At 40.9% G+C, this 11,011-nt stretch overlaps 1 long non-coding RNA gene across 1 annotated transcript; it reads left to right on the top strand.

Moving 5' to 3' along the window:
• The first annotated feature begins 535 nt into the window (after positions 1-535).
• Positions 536-1,328, top strand: LOC145449491 (uncharacterized). Its single transcript, XR_013918276.1, has 3 exons — positions 536-846; positions 922-1,026; positions 1,272-1,328. It is a non-coding gene; the product is annotated as an uncharacterized LOC145449491 (long non-coding RNA).
• Positions 1,329-11,011: the final 9,683 nt, after the last annotated feature.

Consider the following 11,011-nt stretch of genomic DNA (forward strand, 5'->3'; position numbering starts at 1 on the left):
GATTGCACAGATTGCGAACTTGCAAGGCCAACCAAAATTTGATTAGACTGGAAGCAACACTTGAGATGTGATGACTAAAATATCAGTTACGACGCATTGGCATTTCCATGAGCCAGTCACACTTTGGTAGATCTTCGTACACTACAATGAAGCAAAATAATTTGAGATAAATTTATCAAAAGTAAATATTTTCTACACGCTTCGCGCAACATGCTGTCACTCGATTTTTGCTTTTAATATTGGTACCCCTTTGTGAAAATAAAAGAACGCTTAATGCATCAGATTGAGTCCAACTATATTCTCCATTACGAGACACAGTGTCGTTCTACATATGCGACCTAGCGTTTGCGCTGGCAGAAAGACCATCGACTATGAAACCTAGGCACAAAATAATTGACGCATGTTGGTCGAAGCTTTCGAAATTGATATTTCCAGGCGCTGAATAGTCCAGTCCTGGCAAACTGTGCCCAGCGATATACTGCAGGCCCGCAATATAGTCAAGTGACAATATTATTGAGCTATGAACTTGAAGTCATATGACTTGGTTCGAGTCATGCGTAATGACTCGAGTCCAAGTCGAGTCGATACACATATTGACTCGAGTCAAGTCGAGGCATCAGAAAATCGTGACTCAAGCCCGACTCGAATCGAGTCATGACTCGAGTCATTACAACCCCGTTGTATGAATATATTCATAGATCTGATCATATTTTAATCATTCTTTTAGACACATACATTCTCTTACAGGTAAGGGAAGATAACTGGAATTTGATCGCACCAACCACAGTAGAAGAGATCAGAATATACTACGAAAGAATGATGCTCATATTGGATAAGATATTTTAGGTAAATGCGGACTCGCAATTCCATTCTGAATTAAATTTGATTGATAATACCCCCTCAATTATTCAATGTCTTCAGTCCAATACTAATGAAGTGAAGCTGCAACAATTACAATCACAAGTTACCGATCTGAGAATAAACTCGAAAAAGAAGACCGCAATATCTGCGTTTTCAGTACAACAGGTACTTGTTTATAAGATTAATATAACTTTCAGTTTATAACGAATGTATCATTTGAAAATCACACAATAGCTTGATAACTATGATGACCTTAAGAAGGTTTTTATTGTGAGCATTATTGTTGTAATGTCAACGAGTTTCGTAGCACCTTCTGTTAACACAGATGATTGTGCAGATCAGGGGCGGTAAACCCCTGGCCCTCGAAATGGTTTGGAGTAGTTACAATAAAAAAATTGCCTACATTTCAGGCCCATGACATTCACATCAACAGCAAAACGTCCGAAGCTCCACATTTGGTGGTTTCATGGCATGGAAATGGAAAGATACAGGGATGGATTCTGGCTGATGGTCAAACGAGCAAAGGCCTGGGGCGCAACAAGACGGCTACACTGCCTCTTCCACTCAAGTGCCTCACCTCAGCTCAAGACCCGCATTTTCCGTGCCACTGTCGAGCAGGCTCTTTTCTACGGAATAGAAGCACTCACGCTGACAGAAAAGCTGGCTAAGACGCTCAACGCCAACTACGATGTACTCCTCCGCTACGCACTCGGCATCCACCACCCGGAGCAAATATCCACCAATGCACTGCGCAAACTCACAAAAACGGCCCCATGCCGTTTGCTGGCTGCTGAACGACGCTTCCGCCTAATCGGTCATCTAGTGCGGCATCAAGACGAGCAACAAGTTGCCGCCATCATCAACCACATTCCGACGGAGCCATGGCGCAGAGGTGGCTGGAATAGAACCACATGGCGCTCGACAATAGAGAACGAGCTAGCGCAACGCAGGCTATCGCCCGAAGACGCCCACGATCGTCCACGCTGGAGGCGCTTAACAAGGGCCCAAAACTGATTATCTTTATGTTCTTTTGCCCTTTTATTTAATGGAAAGTCGATATATCTATATTGGGACCTGTCTTAGCCCAAAGAATTCCAGCTCCTGGAGTTCGTGCAGTATGTTGTTGTCGGTGACAAGAATAATCAATATGTATCCACCAAACTATCTGATTTTTTTTCATAAATTTGAACAGTCTGCTGCAGCAGAAGACCTTTGTTAGCATTCCATTAGGTTTTACAATCATTTGTTGGTCCATTCGCATTTGAAGTTGGCAATTCTACTCATATCTTGTCATATACTGTTGAAGTAATCTGACATTGCAAATATTCCAGCAGTGTCGCTTATCTTTTCGTTATGCTAGTCCCTACTTTTAGCTTGGCATCTAACTGTGAAGGCAGTCAATACTTTTTTAATTTGCACCACCTCGTACTTATTGAAGTGCTAGTGCTGGCTTGTACAAGCAATCTAGTATGGAAAGTATCCCTGGAACTTGATGGTTCGGTGTCCCTTATCTTTTGTCTATACTTGTTCCCACTTTGGCCATGACATCTAGATATCAATAAGTACTATAACTTATTTGCACCTCTGAAGTTCTACGTCTGGCATGACTTGACATGACATAATGGAAGTATTGTCAAATAGTTCAGTGCTGCTAAGCCCGTTAATTTACAAGTTTGTTCTTCAATCTTGACCTCTATGCTATACATTCAGGTATATGTGCAAGATTTGTAATTTTTTTTTAATGTCTACAAGTGCATTTTTTTGATAACATGTTTTCTTGAAAGCATGCACATCACTTGTTTCGTTTATAATAAAATGTTCATATATTGCTGGTTTCGAACAGGATAAGTCGTCGAGTACGCCAGATTATTTAGTAATCCATATCAAGCCGTAGCACAGCTCAGATAGCGCTTGAATCATGAAGCACTATATATATAGCACATAAATCTTAAAACACAATATACACAGCATCAAGCACATTTTATTGTGATATCTTTTCGAACATGAAACGTGATATCTTTTATGCTTTTAAAGACACTAAAATATTTACAGTGTACGGCCTATGGTTTTAGTCATTCAAAAGCAAGATTTAAGTTTTTAATTCCAAGCAACCTTTCGCGGGCCGCACAGAATAGCTTCGCGGGCCGCACTTTGCCCAGGCCTGAGCTATCTGTCCAACATGAAAGGGCACAATAATTCGTGAGCCAGATTTTCGTCACAGTCATATTGATCGGAGCATGAAATCCGAAAGTGCGTTATTGTGTATGCATGAGATCGAAATTCATTCTTTACTGCAAAGGCTTTGTGAACGTTGATCGGGAAATGCAGCAATCCATCCCGATTTGTCGTTATAATCAGCAAACAATTGCCGCAACGCAAGCTACTCATTAACCGATTTGTGTTCGACGTAATAAAGGAATTGCTGATTGGAAACGCGCTTTCTCGTCTGCTGTTTTCTGGGTGACGGGCATAGTTACCGCAAAAGAAATAATATTTTATTGAAAAAATACAGACAACAAAAATATCTTGATCCTCATTTTCATTCTATATCGAACTATATGAGCTTTGCACGATACCTGACAACACTCTTCAGGAACTAAAGCGGATGTGGCCAACCTTTTTGCTATTAACGGCCGCATTTCGATTACTTATGTTGGCTAAGCACGTATTCTAGTGTATAGTCATCATGGACGAACTGGAGGTCAAATACCCACGTTAAACTGTCCATGTCAATTGGCGGCGAACTCCGGACTAATCTATTTATCGATATCGGCATACAATGCCGACCCAATCGTGAGTAGTCTAGTCATATTACGAATAATAAGCATATACGTATCCGTTGTCTAGTTGCGCGAAGCGGAAGCGCGATAATATTTTCATATTCTTGAGTGAATTTCGTCATTACTACTACAAGTATAGTTTCGCATATTACTATCCAGACATGGGGTAATCGTGATTAGTAATCGTAATCGATTACGAGATTACGACGAATACAGCTCTTCCAAGCAGACATGGGGTAATCGCGATTAGTAATCGTAATCGATTACGACGATTACAGCATTTTCAAGTAATCGTAATCGCAATCGATTACATTCGAAAAAATTCCGAAGTAATCGTAATCGTAATCGACTACTTCACATATCTAATCGATTTCTTTGTGATAAAACGATTGCTTTTCATTATGACATAAACTGAATATTCGTGAACAAGGAACAAATATTATACCAGGTTTATTGATAGGACAAACGTCTGATTTTCAAACACCACTGCTCATTATTACGTCAGAAGTATTAGCTTAGCTCGTCACTGCGTAAGAAGTATCCACGCATGGGAAATAGATATCCGATGTACAGTAGCCTACATTGCAGTGTGATTGTAAGAACACCTGCCATGGTGTATATCGGGTTATCAATACACTCGAGACGCCATTACGTCGCAGCAGGATAATAATCATCACTCTGCCTAGTTTCAAATAGTAACTTGAAGAGCTTCTTGGAGGCATATGACTTCAATATACAATTGAATAGTATTGATGTTTGGTTATGCTTATTTTAACGCAGTTTTACCGTCGTTGCTTGGCGGGCAGAAGGCCTATGTACGTACGTACGCCGGACAAAGACTTGAAATTTCGCACTATATAGTCAAATGAAAGAAACATTGCGATTTCCACAATGAAGCATTATAGAAACCAACAGCTGCTGATATATATCATAACCGAGCCGTTGTTTGCCGCTTCTCGTAACGGCAGCTCGCAGTATCTGTATTAAGTGGAAGGCAGAATTTTATGTTCACCTCATCTTTTTCTCATATCAGTCTACTTGAAACGGGCGTCAAGCCGTCAATCGCTTTTTCGCAATTCTTTATCCAACATTTTGGAACTGCCGCCATAGCCATCCGCTTATACACCATGTTAGCTTGGGTTGTAGCTAGAATCAGGACCAAAACAGCACTTCGTCTCCACTCTAAACGTTGGTCTTGGGCCCATAGGGTGGTCTACTTTCAGGTTGATGGCCGCATTTCGTCAGAATATTGGTAATTGCATTCTATTACTATTCATTTTAATCCTCTCTCAACCCCCGACGGTCAAATTTGCCCGTAGAGCTGGGGGCACGTATAATTCACAATTATAACACCTGATATGTTGTTTTAATTGCTTTATTATGTGTTGTTCATTGGTGACCTCCCGTCTGTTATATAATCAAAAGATGTTGTAGTCACGCAACGCAAACATAGCAGACTGAAACTTTCGTGAGACAAACACAAAAATTGCCACGTCTTCATTCCAACGTGGGTGACCCCGGTTGCATTTGTATTGGTGGGATAAGATTGGGAGGACACGACTATTCGTCACGCCAATCCAGCACGGCTATTGACAATGGACACATTGGCACATACCCAAAGTTTCGGCCTAGGTCTTTCTTTGGTAGCCCACTTCGTGGAGTCGCATGATGGCCGAACCTGCATATATCTAATGGTGTGTCGTGGCGCGGTAATGCTGGCACCGTAATGCCTATTCCTATAAACTAGGCATCCTTTTTCCTTGAGGGAGAGGTATGCATTTCAAAATCAATTTATCTAGAGACATTAAATTGCGAAGCTCGAAGAAAATTTTAATTAAGTTAATTAAAACTTTCGAAAGTACCCTATAATTTATGTTGATCTACGAAGTACTTTTGAGTCCCATTCGAGCTCGCTCCCCACCCTATTGGGGTGTTTAGGGCGCGGCAATTACGCACCTAGAAATAATGCAAATCAGTGGATGCGATAAATCGTCCCCCATAAAGTTGGGGACCGGGTACATTATGACGTAACAAGCAGAGGACGCATTATATGTATAGAAAGTTGTTATCTCATTACGCATTTTCATCTCAATCCTTCTATAGTCTACCAATCCTCCAAAATTAGTTATAAGAGCAAAATTAATGTAATCGTGAGTAATCGTGATTACTTTTCAAATGTAATCGTAATCGTAATCGACTACTTGCTGATTTTGCTGTAATCGTAATCGTAATCGTAATCGCGTGATTCAGAAGTAATCGTAATCGCAATCGATTACATTCATGAAGTAATCACCCCATGTCTGCTTCCAAGTAATCGTAATCGCAATCGACTACATTCGAAAAAAATCCGAAGTAATCGTAATCGTATTCGACTATTTCACATATCTAATCGATTTCTTTGTGAAAGAACGATTACTTTTCATTTGTGCAATACCCACGACATAAACTGAACATTCGGGAACAAGAAGAGTTCGATTTAAAACAGGTTTTGGATAGCAGGAATGTCGGATTTACAAACGCCTCTGCTCATTATTGCGCAACAAGTATTAGCTTGGTTCTTGATTGCGTAACGAATTATCCGCACGAAGTAAGTAAATAGATATTCGATGTTCAAGTATTGTGATTGTAAAAACACTTGCTATGCATTATATCAGGTTATCAACACACTGCAGACGCCAATACCTCGCAGCAGGATAATAATCACCACTCTGCCTGGTTTCGAATAGTAGCGTATGTACTATAATGTTTTCGTTTTATATGCTTAGGTAAACGCAGTTTGACCGTTGCTGATTGGCGAGTGGTAGGCCTATTTACGTATACACCGGACAAAGATTTGAAATTTTGTACTCGTCAAAGATGACAATTTCTACATTGAAGCATTAAAAACCAACGGCTGCAGATAAAAAATCATAACCGAGCCGTTATTTTCCGTTACTCGGATAACGGCAGCTCGAAATAGCTGTATTAAATGGATTGTACGCAGAATTTCATGCTTACCTTATCTTATCCTCATACAGCCCTACTTGGAACGGGCAACAATTATTATTTCGCAATTTTATACTCTACATTTGGATCTGCCACTATAGCCATCTGCTTACACACCATGTTAGCGCGGACTGCTGCTAGAATCAGTACCGAAACAGCATAAGGGAATCAATAAAACTTCTGGCGGGTGAAGTCTCCCAGACTCCTCTTTAATGACCGGGCTTTTCACAACAACTGGAAAACACGATTTGATGTGCGGTGCATTTGCTGTCAAGTCGCGCCAAGCTCGAATATTTAGGCACGTAATTTACTGCTATAACTTTATTGTATCTTGTTAATTCGTGACCCCCTGTCTGCTATACTGTCAAAAGATATTGGAGTCGCCTAACGCAGCAGACGATAAGAAAGCTAAACGAAAAACTTTCACGAGAAGCACTAAGAAATTGTTATTTCTACACGAGGGTCACCATTTTCCTCAGTGGGTACCCCGGGTTACTGCGGGGCTGAGATTGAGGAGACTATATGCGTCGCCACCATTCACCGCGTCTATAGACAATGGACAAATGCACAATGTTTCGGCCATGGCGGAGCATGTCTTGGTGTGTCGAAGCCCAGTATTGGCCGGCACCGAAATGCCTATATATGCGTATATTATGTCATATACAGGAAATGATGTCATTGCATCACATTTAAAACGAAAGACCTTCCCACATGAGGCTTTTTCATCGCATTGTGTTCTTCCAAAGATCACTTTTAAGAAGCAAAATAAATGTAATCGTGAGTAATCGCGATTATACTTTTCCAAAGTAATCGTAATCATAATCGACTACTGGCGGATTTTACTGAAATCGTAATCGCGTGATTTGGAAGTAATCGTAATCGCAATCGAGTACATTCATGAAGTAATCACCCCATGTCTGTTACTATCAAACATTTATCCTTTGTCAACGAATGTGATCAAATTCACCGGTAGAGTTGATGCAGGGGGTGTCTTCAAAAATTTAGGGAAGTTATAGTAATGCTGTTCTGCATCTTTGGGCGGGCCAATTGTTATTAGTCCCCTTTGTTGCATGCTGTTATTTCTTGACATTCCATTACGTTTTTCAGTATAGTGGAAAGTTGAATTCACCCAAACGTAGGCCTACCAGAAACAAATTTCCTTCGTGATGAGTAGAACACGATTAGCAAATGGTATTTATTTTATAGGGCGCATCAATTTCCTCTGCTGTTCGCATCTTTGTACTGTGGGGCTCAGATTACAACGGGCACACTACTATCTTAAAATCGAAAATCTACTCGCATTGAACCGAGCATAGCGCGCAGAAAATTTCAAAAATAATTCAAACCTCTCATTAATTAGGGAGTCAATTCGTAAATTCAATTTGCATATTGACGGCCGCCAACACATCTTAATCGAAATAAGTGTCGACGGCCACATAATTTTCTTTCTACCGCCGCAGATTGGCCACCCCTGGGCTGAAGAATCGATATTCGGGTTAGCTAGACATGAAACCTGCTGGAAAACTATCTCCTCGTAAAGATTGGTCTTTTGGGGACCCTGAAGTCGTTTTCTAAGCGTCTTGGTCTTGGCAGTGGTGGGCCATTGCACGTCAAGGCAATATGCGGCCCATTCTTTTCGTCAAATTCTTCCTCCGTGGAATGATGTTACTATATCGCCGAAGCCGTCAGCTAATGAGGAATAGTGATAGTGGCCACGAGAGAACAGTTTATTTCGAACAACAACAATATGTTTCAACAGAAATCAATTTCAGCATGTAAAAATGCTTACTATAAGCGTTCTTCCGAAATTACAAAATCAGGCCGGGGGCAGCAAAATAGGACCTCGCGGGCCGCGTGTTGGTGACCCCTGCTGTACAGCGATTGAATTGCAGTCTCAAGACCACACTACATTTGTATGAAAATGCGGTCGTTTTTTTTTTAAATCTCAAATTTTGTACTCCAACAACTCTGCTTCTACCGGCTGGAATTGACTCAAATTTGGTGTGCATCGATTTTTTTAGCCAACCTAACAACCTCATTGAATATAGCCAGTGAAAATTGAAGAAAAACATATTTTTGAGTAACCCTACTGTACATCTACGACACCGATGGCAGTAGGGAGCATAGCTGCTACAATACCTTCATCGGACGTCTTCGCCAACTTGCATAAAGCTCACATTCACGCTGATACGTGTCTGCTACTGACATATAGAGATAGTGAACCCATACTGCATTCAAATAAAAGATATGCGAAAACTAGAAATTGCAAAGTTTATGTATCAGTTCCACTGTGGCCACTGCCCCGAAAACTTCAATGACTTCTTTATTTCGGTATCAAAAGTGCATAAGTACGACACACGTGCGTCCACGTCGTCCAACTATCATATGGTTGACAAAAAAGATCATTGCTTTATCAAATATGCCGGACCTGAAGTGTTGTTATCTCACCGGCTATCTGACAGTCGTCGAGCATAAGTCCACATTCAAGTCGAAATACAAGCAATTTCTGCTGAGTGAATACTAGTCAGCCCTCGCCATTTACTGGACCAAGACCTGACATATATCGATCTCGACATCCGTCACTTGCCACTTCATATTAGCTTCTTTTGCTTTCATTCAGTGTGCTTGTGCATGCCTCCTCTTTACATCGCCTAGGCTAAGGTGGGTGTCTGATCTTATGACTAGTGACTACTCGTAGTCGTTTCGGCATCTTCTCATCATTCATTCATTGTATTGCTGTCTTGTGGCGTTTTGAAGTGATGAAATTTGGTGAATAAACTTGAACACGGCGTTTCTTGCTGTACCCCATCCCCTTTTGTACTGTGTTGAACAGTCCTTAGAGCCATTTACGCCTAATCAGACGCAAGACACCTCATAGACAATGTTCCCTCCAACAACTCACTGCTAAATTTTGAAGTACGTTTGCAGCTAGAAGAAGACTATGATGCCATAACTGAGCTGACTATGAAAGAGTGAGAAATATAAATTTCTAAGCACGGGTCTTGGAAGACTGTGTCTTAGACGAGAAAAAAATTCCTACAACCCTGGAAAGCTTAGTAGTAATTTTATCGATATGGGATTTCCGAGATAAATTATCGTCAATGTGAATTCCAAGGTACTTCACACAGAAGATGGGGTTCACATTTGTATTATTCAGATTCAAAAATAGAGAGAAGAATGTAACAGGACTATAGGCTTTTGGTTGATGATTAGAATTTTTGTTTCAGACGGATTAATGAGTAGCTTGTTCGCATTCATCCAGGAACTGATTCGATGCATTTGGGTGTGAACTAATTCTTGCAAGATTGGCAGAGAGGAAGCCGAGACATACAAGCATGTGTCATCCGCGAATAGTGTCGTGTGAAAAGGAGAGCATGCGATCAAGTCGTTCAAGTATATGTTGAACAAAGGGTCCTAGGACCGATCCTTGTGGGATGCCACATCAGGTAACTAACGATGAAGCAGACTTGACAGAAGATAGATCATCAACATATTGCATGCGGTTTGATAGATAAGATTTTATTATATTATGGAATCGGGAAGGGAGGACACTTTTTCGAAATCCCGAAAGAAATGGTACACTTTTTCCTCGTCGTAGTCGGTTGCCTAAGAAAAGGTCAATTTTCTCGCTCAGCGCCCAAAATACTTCACTTTATCAGGTACGTGGTTGACTAATGAAAAGAAGGTCAACATTCACTCAGCTCCTGAAATGCCCGCCTGAGCGTAAGCTCAGTGCTATTTTATGGTATCTCGGTCGACTTTTGCCCTGTGTTTACCCCAGAATTCTAAAAATAGAGGACAAAATCTCAAAAAAGAAGGACATCATTCCTATCTAATACCGAATACTGTGCACGCATATTTTCTGTACCACCATCACTGCCGTTTGTTATGTATTTTGGTTGGATGAAAATAAAGACTCTCTCTCTCCTCGAAGGACATATTCAAAAACCCGAAAAGGAGGACAAATCGTGGACGTATGGTAACCTCGGTGTCAAAAGTGCATAAGTACGACACACGCGCGTCCACGTATCATATGGTTGACAAAAAAGATCATCGCTCTATCAAATATGCCGGACCTCAAGTGTTGAACAGTATCTCGCCGGCTATCTGACAGTCGTCGAGCATGTCCACATTCAAGTCGAAATACAAGCAATTTCTGCTGGGTGAATACTAGTTAGCCCTCGCCATTTACAGAACCACAACCTGACATATATCGATCTCGACATCCGTCACTTGCCACTTCATATTAGCTTCTTTTGCCTTCATTCAGTGTGCATGCCTCCTCTTTACATCGCCTAGGATAAGGTGGGTGTCTGATCTTATGACTACTCCTAGTCGTTTCGGCATCTTCTCATCATTCATTGTTTTGAAGTGATGAAATTTGG

The sequence above is a fragment of the Botryllus schlosseri genome, chromosome 11 (genome assembly GCF_051294905.1).
Source record: "Botryllus schlosseri isolate E-star chromosome 11, Bs_hap1, whole genome shotgun sequence".
NCBI classification, from domain to species: Eukaryota; Metazoa; Chordata; class Ascidiacea; order Stolidobranchia; family Styelidae; genus Botryllus; species Botryllus schlosseri.